At 38.8% G+C, this 14,864-nt stretch overlaps 1 protein-coding gene across 4 annotated transcripts in view; it reads left to right on the top strand.

Annotated features, from left to right (window-relative positions):
- The window catches only part of JADE1 (jade family PHD finger 1), a 355,916-nt gene that overhangs the window by 277,712 nt on the left and 63,340 nt on the right, over positions 1–14,864 (top strand). The window lies entirely within an intron of this gene.

The raw sequence follows: 14,864 nt of genomic DNA, 5'->3' as shown, positions 1-14,864 counted from the left end.
CTTCTCCCTGGAGGCCTCCTCTTTCCCACCTGGGCCCTGCCCGTCCAGGCATCCAGGGTACACCTCCCCAACCCCATCTTCCTTTTGAAGGTTCATGTTCTAATGGCAGAGCTTAATGTATTTTGTGGAAAAGGTGACATTTAAACTAGACTTTATGATCAACAAGCAGAGATAGAGAATAAGAGAAAAAGGGATTTCCAGAAAAAGGGAAACATGAATATCAAAACCACAAATAGTTCCTTTTCCTTTCCCCCTCCTAGTTCTTTTTTTCTTTTTATGATTTTTATTTTTTTTCCATTAGAGCTGGTTTACAGTGTTCTGTCAATTTTCCCCTCCTAGTTCTGCTTCATCTACATGGTTTCTATAAAAATCATCACCTTGATGATTTCTGTAAAAATCACCTTCCGGCAATATAATATTGGTTGGTGAATGTTGGTAGAATTCTGACTCAATAGGCTGATTGGTTTTTCCTTGGGAAATTTGGAACTGAAACTAAGGAAAAAGTAGTCAACTTCTTTGGATTATTAGAAGGTGAACTTTGGATCTCTTAATCACTATGACCTTAAGAAATGTAGGTAGAGAGAGCAGGCAGAGAGAAAAGAGGAAGAGTAAGAAAAAGAAAAAGAAAAAAAGAAATGAAGCAAAAACAGAGGGGGAAAGAATCATAGGTCAAGAACTCTAGTGACCTTTGTGTCTGATTTTGACATTCCTGAGATTTAGCTGCATTTCTATTCTTGGGATACCTGAAATACAGTGGCATCTTTGTGATAAATTTCTTTTTCCTTAAGCGCAATTGTGTTTTTTGGATGTTGTTTTTGCTGTTGATTTTTTGCCGCCAAAATTCTCCTAACCAATTGTGTCAGTTTCCCGAGGCTGCTATAACAAATTGTCACAAACTTGGTTGCTTAAAGCAACGGTTTATTCTCTCACGGTTCTGGAAGGTCTAAGTCCAAAATCCAGGTGTCAGCAGTGCTATGCTCCTGCTAAAGGTTCCAGGGAAGACTACTTCCTTGACTCTTTCTAGCTTCTGGTGGCTGCTGGCAATCCTTGGCATTCCCTGGCTTGTAGCTGCGTCACTCTCATTTCTGTCTCCGTCTTCACATGGCCATCTTCCCTCTGGTGTCTCTGCATGTCTTTATATGGCCTTCTCATTAGGACACTAAATCTATTAGTCATTGGATTTAGAGCCAGGACTAATCCAGCAAAAATCTCACCTTAACTAATTCCATCTTACAGATTTAATGTAAGATGGAATTATTTAATTTACACATTAAATTATTTAATTTAATCATGTGACTTTATTAAATTCCTATTTAATAAAGTCACATTATGAGAGACGGTCCAGGTGGACATGTATTTGGGGTAACACTATACAAGCAGTACACCAATTCAACATCCAAAGGCATTGGAACTACCACAATGTTTAGAGCCAGGTGCGTGGGGAAGGAGCGTTGTGCTAAGAATGCTGAGGCCTGCTCTCTACCCAGAGAGGAGGCATGGAGTGCTCTACGCAGAAGAATATCATGGTTCAAGTTTCCTAAAAGATTGCTTTGGTCACAGTGTGTAAAATAAATTGGAGCAGGGAAGGCTAAGGAGGGAAGAAAACCAGTTTTACCACTGGATAATTCAAGTGATGGGTAAGGTAGTCTTGGTCAGCATAAATGGTAGAAAAAGACAGGGAAGGGACAAGTGGGAGACATATTGCAAATTCAGGTTAGTCAGTTCATGTGTGGTTGTGGGGGAGTGAGTGAAGAAAAGGAAGGGTCTAGGTATGTTTTAGAATATATGACTGGAAAAATAAACATCCTTTTCTATATTCTTTCTATATTCTTCTCCCTTAAACTTTAGCTATTAAGAGTCAGAATGCTTCGATTGCAGAATTCTCACTTGAGCAAGGTTTTTTTAATAAAATTATTCATATTCTTGGCCTTGGATGCCAATTAAGTCTCTCAAGTTTAAAATTGCTTTGTTTGCTTTTAAAGAAATCTGCCCAACTTACAGACCTACAAGTTAACTAACCAGCCTACTTCCCTTCTCCTCCCCCCAGAGGACTTTACTCTGTTGGTTTTCTGCCAGCTCTTTCAAATTGAAATAGTTCAGTTTCTCTGTTTCTAGAACATAGAATTCATTACTCCTGGATTTTTGCCAACAATGTCCCTCTCATGTTTTTAAAACTAAGATGAATGTTACAGAGTGACCTTCTGGGCTCGACCCACGATTAGAAGTCAGTAAGTGATATATTAGATGTCTGCATGGATGCTCTGTTCTGGGTAGTGGGGCTGCTAGGGGAATGGGAGGAACTCTGGGAAGGTGGGAAAGGCATTCAGGGCAAAGCCTTGGAACTGAAGTGGAGAAATATGCATGAGAGATTAGGTAAAATTTGGCTGAAGTGAGGCAAGGCTCAGATTCTTCCTCTACCCTCAGGGCCCTGGTGAGTTTACCACAGAAAGGACATAGTCATTAATTCCTTTTGGCCATTTAGATAGAAAACAGAAAGCCAGGTGACAGAGAATATTTTTAAAGGGCTCTAGGAAGAACCACTCCATATTTTTTTCAGTGTGCATGTTCCCTTTCTCTTCCCACCTCTGCAACCCCGCTTAGCCTCTTGTTTCTGCTAGCACTGAAAAGACAACAGAGCACAAGTCTTAGGAATGTATACATCTGCATAATTTTAGGCCAGATGAATTTTTCATTCATATGGCTCTGTTGAATTACATAAGGAAATTTCTTTACCTTTTAGGTTACTTTCTAGGAATACATTAATACTTTAATTCTTTTTTTTTTTTTTTTTTTTTTTCTTTTTGCTATTTCTTTGGGCTGCTCCCACGGCATATGGAGGTTCCCAGGCTAGGGGTCGAGTCAGAGCTGTAGCCACCGGCCTACGCCAGAGCCACAGCAACTCGGGATCCTAGCCGCGTCTGCAACCTACACCACAGCTCTCGGCAACACCGGATCGTTAACCCACTGAGCAAGGGCAGGGCTCGAACCCGCAACCTCATGGTTCCTAGTCGGATTCGTTAACCACTGCGCCACGATGGGAACTCCAATACTTTAATTCTTTTCTCTTCCAATTGGCTATATATTTTTAAAGTAAACTTTTCATTTTGAGATAATCATAGATTCACATACAGTTACAAGAAGTAATGCTAGGAGATCCTGTGTACCCTTTACCCAGTCTCCCCTAATAGTAACATTTTGCAAAACTATAGTAAGTTGTTGTAGGATACATTCAAGTATAATACCATTGACATTGATACAATCAAGATATATGACATTTCCATAACCACAAGTATCCCTCATATGGCCTCTTAGAGTCACATGTACTTCCCTCCTTCCCTGACCCTCATCATACCTTGATACTCACTAATCTATTCTCCATTTCTGTAATTTTCCACTTTCAAGGATGTTATGTTAATTGAATTATATAGTATATAAACTTTTGGTATCAGCTTTTAAAACAGCATAAATTCTTATTGATTTGTGTATGTATCATAGTTTTTTTTAATTGCTGAGTAATATTTCATGGTATGGATGTACTACAGTTTGTTCACTATTCATTCATTGAAAGACATCTGGGTTGTTTCCAGTTCTTGGCTACTATGAGTAAAGCTGCTATGAACATTTGTGTACAGGCTTTTATGTGAACATAAGTTTTCATTTCTCTAGGCTAAATGCCCAAGAGTGCAATTGCTGGGCTTGTGGTAGTTACATGTTTAGTCTTATGAGACACTGCCAAACTGTTTTCAAGAGTGGCTGGACCATTTTACATTCCCACCAGCAATGTATGAGCAATCCAGTTTCTCCACATCCTTGCCAGCATTTGGTGTTGCCGCCATTTTTCTTTTCTTTCTTTCTTTTTTTTTTTTTTTTTTTTTTTTTTTTTAGCTATTCTGATAGTAATGTAGTGATATTGCATTGTGGTTTAAATCTGCATTATTTTCCTGATGGCTAATGATGTCGAACATCTTTTTGTATGCTTATTTGCCATCTGTATATCCTCTTTGGGAAATGTGTTCATGGTTTTTGCCCATTTTCTAGTTGAATTGTTTGATTTTTTTTTTAATTTGTTGAGATTTGAGTGTTCTCTATATATTCTAGATGCTAGTACTTTGCTGAATTTGTGGTTTTGCAGTATTTTCTCCTAGTCTGTAGCCTGATTTTTCATCCTCTTATAGGGTGTTTTGGAGAGAAAATTTTTAATTTTGAGAGACCCAATATACCAAATATTTCCTCTTATGGATTCTAAGATTGGTATCAAGTGTAATAACTCTTTGCCCAGCCCCAGATTCTGAAGAGTTTCTCCAATTTTTTTTTCAAAGTTTTAAAGTTTTACATTTTACATTTAAGTCCATGACACAAATTTTTAAGTAACTTTTTAGATCTTTACTGTCTGAAATAGGCCTCAGCATGTGAAATCCTTTTTGTCCTCTTTTCTTTCTCAAGCATCTGATCACCACCTATGACTCAAGTCACTGATTCCAAGTCAAGGGATACAGTTCCTGAGTAGGTACATGATCCCAAGTTTGTAATGAGTCAGTTGAGTGATGTACTTGAACTATGTGCTCTGGAGGCTGACTGTTTGCATTCAAATCTGTGTATCACCACTCAAAAACTTTGCGATCTTTAGCAAGTTACTTAATCCCTCTGAAAGTCGATTTTTCATTTCATTCAGATCTGGATGAAAATAATAATACCTACTTCTCAGGACTGTAGTGAGAAGACAATGATATCTTATGTATAAAATACTTAGTGCAGTGCCTAGCACATACACAGAACACCTTCGCTACTTGTTAATCTCCCTCCTTCCTGCTCCTGGGCAGGCAGATTCTCCAGGCACTTCCCCAGCTCAAAGTCTCCTTCCTCACATCTCCATTCTTTCTTTCTACCTCTTCTGGTCTTAATCACTCCTCTTCTCTCTATGAAGACTTTTAACCTATTTCAGCATTTGATAGAATTTCCTATCTCCAAATCATTGTGGTATTTATATATGTTGTCAGATTACCTTTACTGCTTTCTGTATGTTTTATGTATCTCCCCAAATTCATATCTCCTTGAGGGCATGCTCCTAGCCCTCCACAGAGTTCAGCTTTATGCTGAGTAATTGGCAATTACTCAGCAAGTCCCCAGAGCACTGATACAGGAAATAAGTATTTCATCAAAGCAATTTGGCAAAATGAATCCAAAGCCTTAAAACCTTTGACCTAGTAATTTACATTTTCAAAATCTATCCTAAGAATGGTCAAATAGTAAAAACAAAAACTTATGCATAGGATAGTTCTTACATTTGTAAAAGTATGGATTTAGACAAATATGAATGTGTGACAATAAAGAATCAGGAATCATGTATATTCCATTTATATTGTGGAATATTATACTGTCAGTAAAATTCCATTTTCCTAATCATGGGTTAGAAAACTATAAGGTTATTCACTGAAGCACTCTTTATATTAATAAAAACATAAAAATAACCTAAACCCCCAACTATATGAATAAATTAAATAAAATACTGTCACAAAATAGAAATGCGCTATGATCCTATTTATCTCAAAAATGTGTGTCTATATAAATATACACACAGGAGTTCCCATTGGGGCTCACCAGTAACAAACCTGACTAGTATCCATGAGCACTCGGGTTCAATCTCTGGCCTCACTCAGTGGGAAGATCCAGCATTGCCATGAGCTGTGGTATAGACTGTAGACATGGCTCTGATCTGGCATTGCTATGGATGTGGCGTAGTCTGGCAGGTGCAGCTCCAATTTAACCCCTAACCTGGGAACTTCCATATGTCTCAGGTGTGGCCCTAAAATAAATAAATAAACACACACACACACACAAATATACAAAAATAGGAAAAATATACACCAAAATTTGGGGGGTTATTTTCTTTGAGTAATAATTTTTGGTGATTTTAATTTTAATTTTAGCTTCTCTCAAACATAATATTTATTTTTTGCATAAGAAAATAAGAATGAATGCTATAATCTGTTCTTTAAATGGTGTTTTTGAAACTATTTAATTACATGAATATATTGATCATTCATCCATTGCATTCAAAATATTAACTGCCTATCAATTGTTAGGCCCAGTGCTAGAAACACAATTGGGAGAACAGTTGAAAAAGTCCTTGAATCACAGATAGCCTAGTGAGAGGTACAAAAAAATGAGAGACGTGAAAATATAGTGATACCTCTGAGTATCATGGACACTTAGAAAGAGATGGGGATTAAGGAGGTAGGATAAGACTACTTGGTAGAACTTCAATGAATTAGAGCCAAAAGAAGGGATGCAGATAGGGAAGAATGATCCAAGTTAGGGTTAAACATTTTCAAAGGTTCGGAATGCATACCACTGAAGAAATGTGAAAAGCCATGGAGCAGAGGGAGGGTTTGGAAAGGGAACTAGCAGAAATAAATAGCTATGTCTACAACACATTCTACATGTAAGAATAAACAAGGAAAAAATGGCAATTAATTGTTTTAAATGGGGATGGTGTGGTCATGTTTTTGCTTTAAAAGATCACACTACTGAGTAGAGAATAAATTAGAGGGGGACTGCACTGGAGACAGGCAGACCGGTTAGGTGGTGATTTAAGTAACTGAGATGATGATCATGGATGTAGGGATGGAGAAATGAAACCTGATGTAGACATGATCTGATGGTAGATTGGATTGGTGGTGCTGATGGTGGAGGAGATGTCAAGGAAAAACAAGTATCAAGGATGATATTTCAGCTCCCAGGTTTGGCAATTGCAGATGTGGTACCACTAATGAGATATGGGACAGATGAGGAGGCACAAAGTGAGAGGGAAAATGAGTTGGGTTTGGATATACTGCATTTGAACTGCCTGTGGGAAGTCCAATGGGGGTGTTCAGAAAGTTATTGGAGATACAAGTGTAGATGTATGTTTTAGGGGGGTGGTCATGAAAGTAGGTGAAAACACCAAGAGATACATGTAGAATGAGAGGAGAGTAGGGCTTAGAAGAAAACCCTAAGGAAAACCAATATTTAAGAGACTGAAAGGGAGAAAGAAAATTGACTCAAACCTGGTCTGGGACAGAAATTTTTTGTGTGATGTAATTTACAACTCCTTCTGGGAAGCAATTAGCATTCCTGATAAAGTGCGTGAACAGTTTTCTGACAGACTTTAATAAGACTGAGAACTCCTTCTGGGAAGCTAGGGTTACCCATCCAGCTGATTGACTAGCCTAATAATCTTTAACCAGATGTTCTTTTTTTTGTATCCATTCTAAACATGGTTGGTGAACCATTCCTTTTTTTCTTATAAAATGTCTCAACCAAAATTAAATAGAATTTTTTAAAAAGCTTTTCATGTACTCAAAAATAATTTGTCTGAGGCATTGCTTTAACAAAAGAGAAAGAGGAGCCTGCAAAAGAATTAGAAGAGGCCAGAGAGACAGGATAGAAACCAGGAGACTTTTGATGTTTTAGAAGCCAGGTGAAGTATTTCAAGAAACAGGGCGTGAATGGACAACAGTGTCAAATGTGAGTGAAAGGTCAAGTAAAACAAGGATGGGAAATCACCATTGGATTTAGCAGTAGGAATGTCAACCAACAGTGATCTTGGCAAGGACAGTTTCACTGGGGGGACTGTGGCACTGGGGGGCATAATTCAGAATTCAGTGGGCTTGAGTGAGTATAGACCATTCTTTCAAAACGTGGGACTATAAAGAGGAAAGTAGAGGGGGAGAAGAGCTTTGAGATTGTTTCTTTTTAGTGGGAGACAGAAATATATATATATATATTTACACACACACACACACACACACACACACATATATTTTTTGGCCATGTCCATGGCATGCCAAGCCCCCCCTCCCCCGAAGCAGCAACCTGAGCTGTTGCAGTAACACCACTGGATCCTTAACCCACTGTGCTACAAGAGAATACCAAGACAGACATATATTTAAAAACATTTGGGAAGCAGTCAGCAGCCAAGGGAGTCGAAGATACCTGAAAGAGAAGGGCTAATCTTAACCAAGCCAATCTTTTGATTCTGAGCCCAGGTGGAGGGAAGGTCACTTGTCTCCCATTGTGATTGAAAAAAAGGGGGAGGATGAGTCTGTAGGGAAGACCTTTGGCAAGTTTGGTGGTGGAAGATAAGAGGTATTCCTGTCCAGTAGCTTCTGTTACTTCTGTGATACAGAGATTAGGAGCTCTGCTGAAAATGCATAGGTAAGTAGCAAGATGGCAGACTGAGGAGAGGAAGAAACCTCTGAGAAAGATTCTGTGGAAAATGGGAGGCTGAACTGTTTGTGTGTGTTGGGGGGAACAGTGATTTCAGGACACGCTGGAGGGAACAATCAACGCAGGTCTGTGATTTTCTCCTGTGGTGCTTAGAAGTCTTGATTTAGGCATGAGGACAACTAATCTGGACTGTCTTTAGTGAAACTATTGAAGCTTTGCAGCTTCCTCTGGCCGTCTTTTAAATATAACTCCTTGGTTTGGAGCTTAGGTTCTGTTTTCTTTTTACTTCATAGACATTTCCAGTTGATCTAATCCACTCCCATGGGTTCAGTTAACCTCTCTATGCTGATAACTCCTAAACCAATACTTGCAACCCAGCCTTCCTCTGGAGCACCAGACTCTAGAACCCATCTGCCTTGTGGGCATCTTCAATTAATGTTTCCTTAAGGTGAACAAATCATATTTCTACTCTTGCATTTCCTTTCCTTAGGAATTTCCTCCTTTCCTTTGCTCCAGGTGGCAGGAGTTTGTTGTTTTCACCTACTGGTGGCTCAGTGCTTAATGAATGTCTTTTTGGAATTTCAAATGAAGGAATCCACGGAGTCCTCAGAGCCCTGGGAGTCATCTTTTACTCCAACTTTTCACCTCAGCACATGGAACCCCTCACAAGTCTGGTGCACCACTAACTGTCTTGGGGTAGAAAAACAAATAGAGGTGAATTATCAAACAATTTTAATACAGAAACTTAAGTGCTGGCTTTACCTCCTTTTCTTTGCTTCATTAGCATTGGAATAAACTAGGGTGTGAGGTCACCTCCCTCCCTACTTCCTCTCCCCCTCTGCACCCTGCCCTCTTAGCCTTGCAGAAAAGGGGAGCTAGTTTTTCATTTGCTAATGATTGGGGCTCAGGTTATAATGGGCCATTAAGGTGTTTTGTGGAAGAAAAGAGGAAAATGGAGCTTTCCGGTGGAGGGATAAAGAGACTGTGGGGCGGGGATCCGGGGACTTTAGGCAGGGGGGGCCTTGGATCGGATCCAGGCTTTTTCGAAAAGAGGGGCCACGAAGGACCCTGGGAGGGACATTGCCGTCCCGACCTTGGTCGGTTCTTTGTCCGCCCAGCCCGCGCAGCTTAAGCCTCTGCTCTGCGTGGGGAGACAGAGCGTTGTGCTCAACCTGTTCACTGCCCCACAGGACCTTCGTTTGGTTGCCCTGGACGTTGCTCCCTCCCCGGATGACTGCCTTTATCTAGTGGGGACCCTCCTGAGACTCCACAGGGTCTCCGTAAGCCCCAGAGACATCCTTTGGGCCCTTGGTTGGTGGAAGGAGCTCTCAGACTCCTGCCTGGAGCGGGTGCTGAACTGGGTGAGCTGGAGACCACTGGAGAGGTTAGGACAGTGTTAACTTGTGCCTCCACCTCGGGCCGTTTTGTCTGCTTGCCTCCATTCCATGATCAATGGCTGTCGTCCAAGCTTCCGTCTCTCACCTGGTAACTGCAGAAGCCTCCTAACTAGCCTCCCTACCTCCTGTCTCACCTTCACCCCATCCATTTCCTCACACAGAAGCCAGAGGTTTTGTTAAACACAACAATCGATGCCCATCCCCCACTCATATGGCTAACAGCTGGAATCCTTCAGCTTTCAGTTTTAGCATCACTTATTTTGAGGAATCTTCTCTGATCACCCTCCTCCCACCTATCCCCCCCCAATACCCACATACCTGCCCCCTCCCACTAATAGGGATCCATTATGTACTTTCCCCACACCCTGTAGTTAACTGTCATCATCTGTTTATGTTTTTAACTGACCTGTGGGCAGAGAATAGATCTACTTGCCTGTTAACCTGCAGTGCTGTCTCTGGTGCCTTGCCATGTGCGTGGAGTGTGGTGGAAGTTAAGACCCACTCAGGTGGTTCTCGTACCTGAGTGTGAATCATAATTACCTGGAAGGCTAGTTAAAACAGATTGCTGGAGCCCCCTTTCCAATTTGGTTGGTTTGGGGTGGGGATGGGAATGATGGATCTCTGACAAGTTTTGAGGAGCAGTTGCTGCTGCTGGTTGGAGAGCACATTTTGAATTACTGCCGCTCTGCATCTAGTAAGGGAAGACTGGAGAATTAGATTGGAGTGACTTTTCAGAAAAGAAAGGTTGGTGGAAAATAAGCTTTGGATGTCTTGGAGGTAGTAGCTAAAAGAGAGCTATTTGAATTTGGAATAAAGATGGCAAAACTTGCCAACTGTTGACAAGGAGTAACTATGAGAATAAAGGGTTTAAGAGATCTTTAGATGAAGTTAATGTTACAAAGGTACACAAAGACCTCAAAAAAAAAATAGTAGAATACTGAAATAATTAAAATGAAAAAGTGAAAAAATTGTAAAATGAAATAGGTGACATTCAATTTAATTAAAAATGCCTAGATTAAATTATTTTATTTTCAATTAAAAAACTTGAAAATATATGGCAGTGTTTATAATAATTATCCTTATCAGTGAGTTTTTATCACTTTCCTTCATCCTTCTAAATTTTGAAAATTCTCTCCGTATTTTTCTTTCATAATTGAGAAAAGCTTTTTCTATTTTCTTTTTTTTTTGATTTTTAAAATTCAGCCAGTTTTATTTTCTTATTGAGGTATAATTGATAGATATATTAAAGTATATAATATAATGATGATGTATGTATGTATTGTGAAATGATTACCACAATAATTCTTGTTAACATCTGTTACCATATACAGTTACAAAATATTTTTTTCTTGTGATGAGAACTTTTAAAATCTATTCTATTAGCAATTTTCAAATATGCAATATAGTATTATTAACTATAATCACCATCTGTACATTATGTCCCATGACTTATTTTTTTATGGCTTTTATTTTTTCCATTACAGTTGATTTAGTGTTCTGTCAATTTCTGCTGTACAGCAAAATGACCAGTCATACATATACATATTCTTTTTCTCTTATTATCCTCCATCATGTTCCAACACAAATGACTAGATATAGTTCCCCGTGCTATACAGCAGGATCTCATTGCTTATCGACTCCAAATGCAATAGTTCGCATCTATTAATCCCAAACTCCCAGTCCATCCCACTCCCTCCTCCTCCCTCTTAGAGACCATAAGTCCATTCTCCAAGTCCATAAGTTTTTTTTTCTGTGGAAAGGTTCATTTGTGCCATATGTTAGATTCCAGGTATGTGATATCATGTGGTATTTGCCTTTCTCTTTCTGACTTAACTTAGTGTGAGAGTCTCTAGTTCCATCCATATTGCTGCAAATAGCATTAGTTTTTCTTTTTTTATAGCTGAGTAGTATTCCATTGCGTATGTATACCACATCTTCTTAATTATTCATCTGTCGATGAACATTTAGGTTGTTTCCACCTCTTAGCTATTGTGAATAGTGCTGCAATGAACATACGGGTGCATATGTCTTTTTCAACGAAAGTTTTGTCCAGATATACACCCACGCTTTTTCTGTGTCGAATCTCTGCAGTCTTAGACATTTCCATCTTGTTGAATTAAATTATTTCCTCTCCCTGTCCCTCTGTCAGACCTGTTTCTCTTTGACCTCTTGTGCTAAAAACATGAAAACTGACAAAATTAAAGCAACAAAATTATAAGACAAGCAAAAGAAAATGAAAAGGAAAGGAAGAAAGAACATGAAGAAAGAAATAATCCTGACACCAGCAAGAAAGTATTTTGGTTATGCCTTCTAATCATTACATAAATTGGAAAGTTGTAACCACCTACCAGGAGGATCTTACCATGCTGTTCATGACTGGTGACCTCATCAATCAGTCAGACAGGGAACTCTATTCCTAATCTCTTAGCCAACACCTCCTGTTTCTTATGGGGTTCAGACACGTGCTGAGTGTGGTGCCCAACTTTACTCTTACTGTTCAGATTCATACCTACTTATCTCTTTGAACTAGATGGCCTTCCACCCAAATAATATCATTCAAAAATGCTAATATAGTTATTTTGTTATTAAAATTGTTTTAATAAACTACATGACAACTTAAGCTCTCTTTATAACAAGGCTTATTTGGGACATAAATTCAAAATTTTGAACAGTTAAAGTGTAAATAAACTTTTAGAACACAACCTATTTTATCCACAAGAGCAGCTGTGGAACAAAAATTGTGTATACATTACATGTTGTAACATATCCACTGGCAATGGTATTTGCTAGTAGGAATCTCTTGTTCATCTCTCTAAAGGAATAGATATACAGGACTTGAGCATATGTTTCTACTTCATTTCAAATTTGAACAATTCTGAACTTTGTGTCAAGGCCTTATAATTTTTCACCTACAGAGTAGGTAACATGATATTAATATTAGTAGTAGACACAAATGAAATAACATTTATAGGTTTAATTATGTATGGTTTCAAAATCAGGAATATGAATATATGTTTAAATTTGTATTCCTTAAAACTATTATTATGGAAGAAAGAAATCAAACCGTATGCCTACAGCAAAATGAAAGGGGGATATAAAATGATAATTATCACCATGAACACTGATCAGGTCCAGTCAGGAAAGACTAGAATCTTGATACTTCAACTACATTTACAACTTTGTACCTATTTTCTTAAATGTCCTTTCATCTCTGATAATGAAATGTGAATTAACAGGACCATTCTAGAGACTAGGAAATGGTGTGGTGATCAAGAATGATTTGGTAAGTTAAAATAGTCAGTGACAGAGTGGAACCAGAAACTCATTTTCCTAATTGCCAGCTTAGTACTTCTTATTCTAGGCTGTATTAAATATGCTGCTGCAAGGCAAACCATGTTCGTTGCTGTTCCAAATTTAAAAATAGGTTGTAAGAAAGTTTTCTTTGTGGTCTGATGGCAAAAGACACCTATTATTTTAAAAATGTCAGTGGCTGATCATTAATGACAAAATGTGGAGTTCCCGTAGTGACTCAGTGGTTAACTAACCCCACTAGTAACCATGAGGTTTCGGGTTTGATCCCTGGCCTCGCTAAGGGGGTTAAGGATCCAGCGTTGCTGTGAGCTGTGGTGTAGGTCTCAGACGGGGCTCAGATCCTGCGTTGCTGTGGCCTAGGCCAGTGGCTATAGCTACTATTAGACCCCTAGCCTGGGAAGCTCCATATGCTGCAGGTGCACCCCCCCCCCAAAAAAAACCCACCCCAAAACAAAGCAAAAAACCTAAATGTTTTCAAATGTTCTTTATTGATTCAAGTTGTCTTCTATTTCTTCAAATAATCATCACATTCTAAGTTTGGTAAGAACAATCAGAATTTACTGAATGTTAAAAAGGGTGTTGGATATCATCTTGTCTATCATTTCAGTGGGGAAACTAAGACCCAAATAAATTTGTCCAGAGTGGTAGTATGTATGAGTTGATGGGAGTCTCCAGACTTTTAGTCTAGGGCTGTTCATGGCACATGGCACTATCTCAGTGAATCAGTATTCAGAAGCCATGGTGTAATAGAGTTTGTTCCTGGGAACATCAGTCTTCATCCATGTATCATTGTTGGGAGTTTTTAGCTCATTTTTCTCATCCATTTATTCAGTACACTTTGATTTTGTTGCCTGATGTTTTGGGATTGAAGATAGTGATAAAAAAAAAAGTACAAAGGCTAAGTGGCAAATGAGCTTTATTTATATTTTGCAGGGGAATGAGTGAAGTAAGGCTGGCTGGAGTGTAGAAAGTTTGCAATTTTCCAGGGAAAGGAGGCCAAGAAAGAGAGACACAGGAGGGATGGCCCTCCTGCTGCCAGGTCCTCTGCTGGGCGGTTACATGGAGTTATCTTCTTCCTCTTAGCAACCCTTGAGGTGTAGGGGCTGTTAATCTCATTTTATTACTCATGAACAAATTGAGGTTCAGAGAAGTTTTGTAATCTACCCCACAATCACATTACTGATAACCTGTAGAGCCAGATTCATGCAATATCCATCTGGCTATGAAGCCTGTGTCCTTTTACTTCTATAGTAGAGTATAGGTAAGATGAACCAATAAAAATAACAGTAACTGCAGTGCAATATTAACAGCAGTAATAATGATAGTTAGCATAGTGCTTTACATATGTGATCTCTGAACAGGATTAACTGAGCCCATGAACAGGACAGATAGGGTGTCTTTGTACTCTTCATTAGTGAAGCAGGAAAGGGAGAAAGAGGACATTTACCTTAAGATTTCCTTTGGTTTACTTTGCTTTCTGAAAAATGGTTGAAAGGCTCAGTTTTGTTATGCAGCGTTTGTCAGATTATTATGTTCTTGATGTGGGTGGATGGGTTGGTGTGTGATTTTGTGAAATCAATCCTGATATATTCAGAATTCTTCCATTGCATAAGCATGCCTTTGGGTTTGATTTTGTAATTAGTGATCACTGTTCCTATTTACTGAATGGGATTTTTAACCTGTATCCAGGTCTTTTCCTTTTTGCAGCTGAAGGCCATATATACTCTTTATTTCTTTAGGGGGTCCATGAAAGAAGTTCGTTAACGTCCACATGAAAAAGTAAGATTGTATTGTGTGGAAAATCAGTAACTTTTTTTTTTTTTTTTTAAGTAACCACACAGTTTTACACATAAATGCCTTTAAATTAATCTCTGATGTCTAATTTTATGTTAGCCTGCTGCTCCAGTTTTACCATTAGGCTCAGTTCTCATATTTGGAAGGCAAAGT

This window comes from Sus scrofa, chromosome 8 (assembly GCF_000003025.6).
Source record: "Sus scrofa isolate TJ Tabasco breed Duroc chromosome 8, Sscrofa11.1, whole genome shotgun sequence".
NCBI classification, from domain to species: Eukaryota; Metazoa; Chordata; class Mammalia; order Artiodactyla; family Suidae; genus Sus; species Sus scrofa.
The sequence above is the reverse complement of the archived record's forward strand: the minus strand, read 5'-3'. Positions and strand labels throughout refer to the sequence as shown.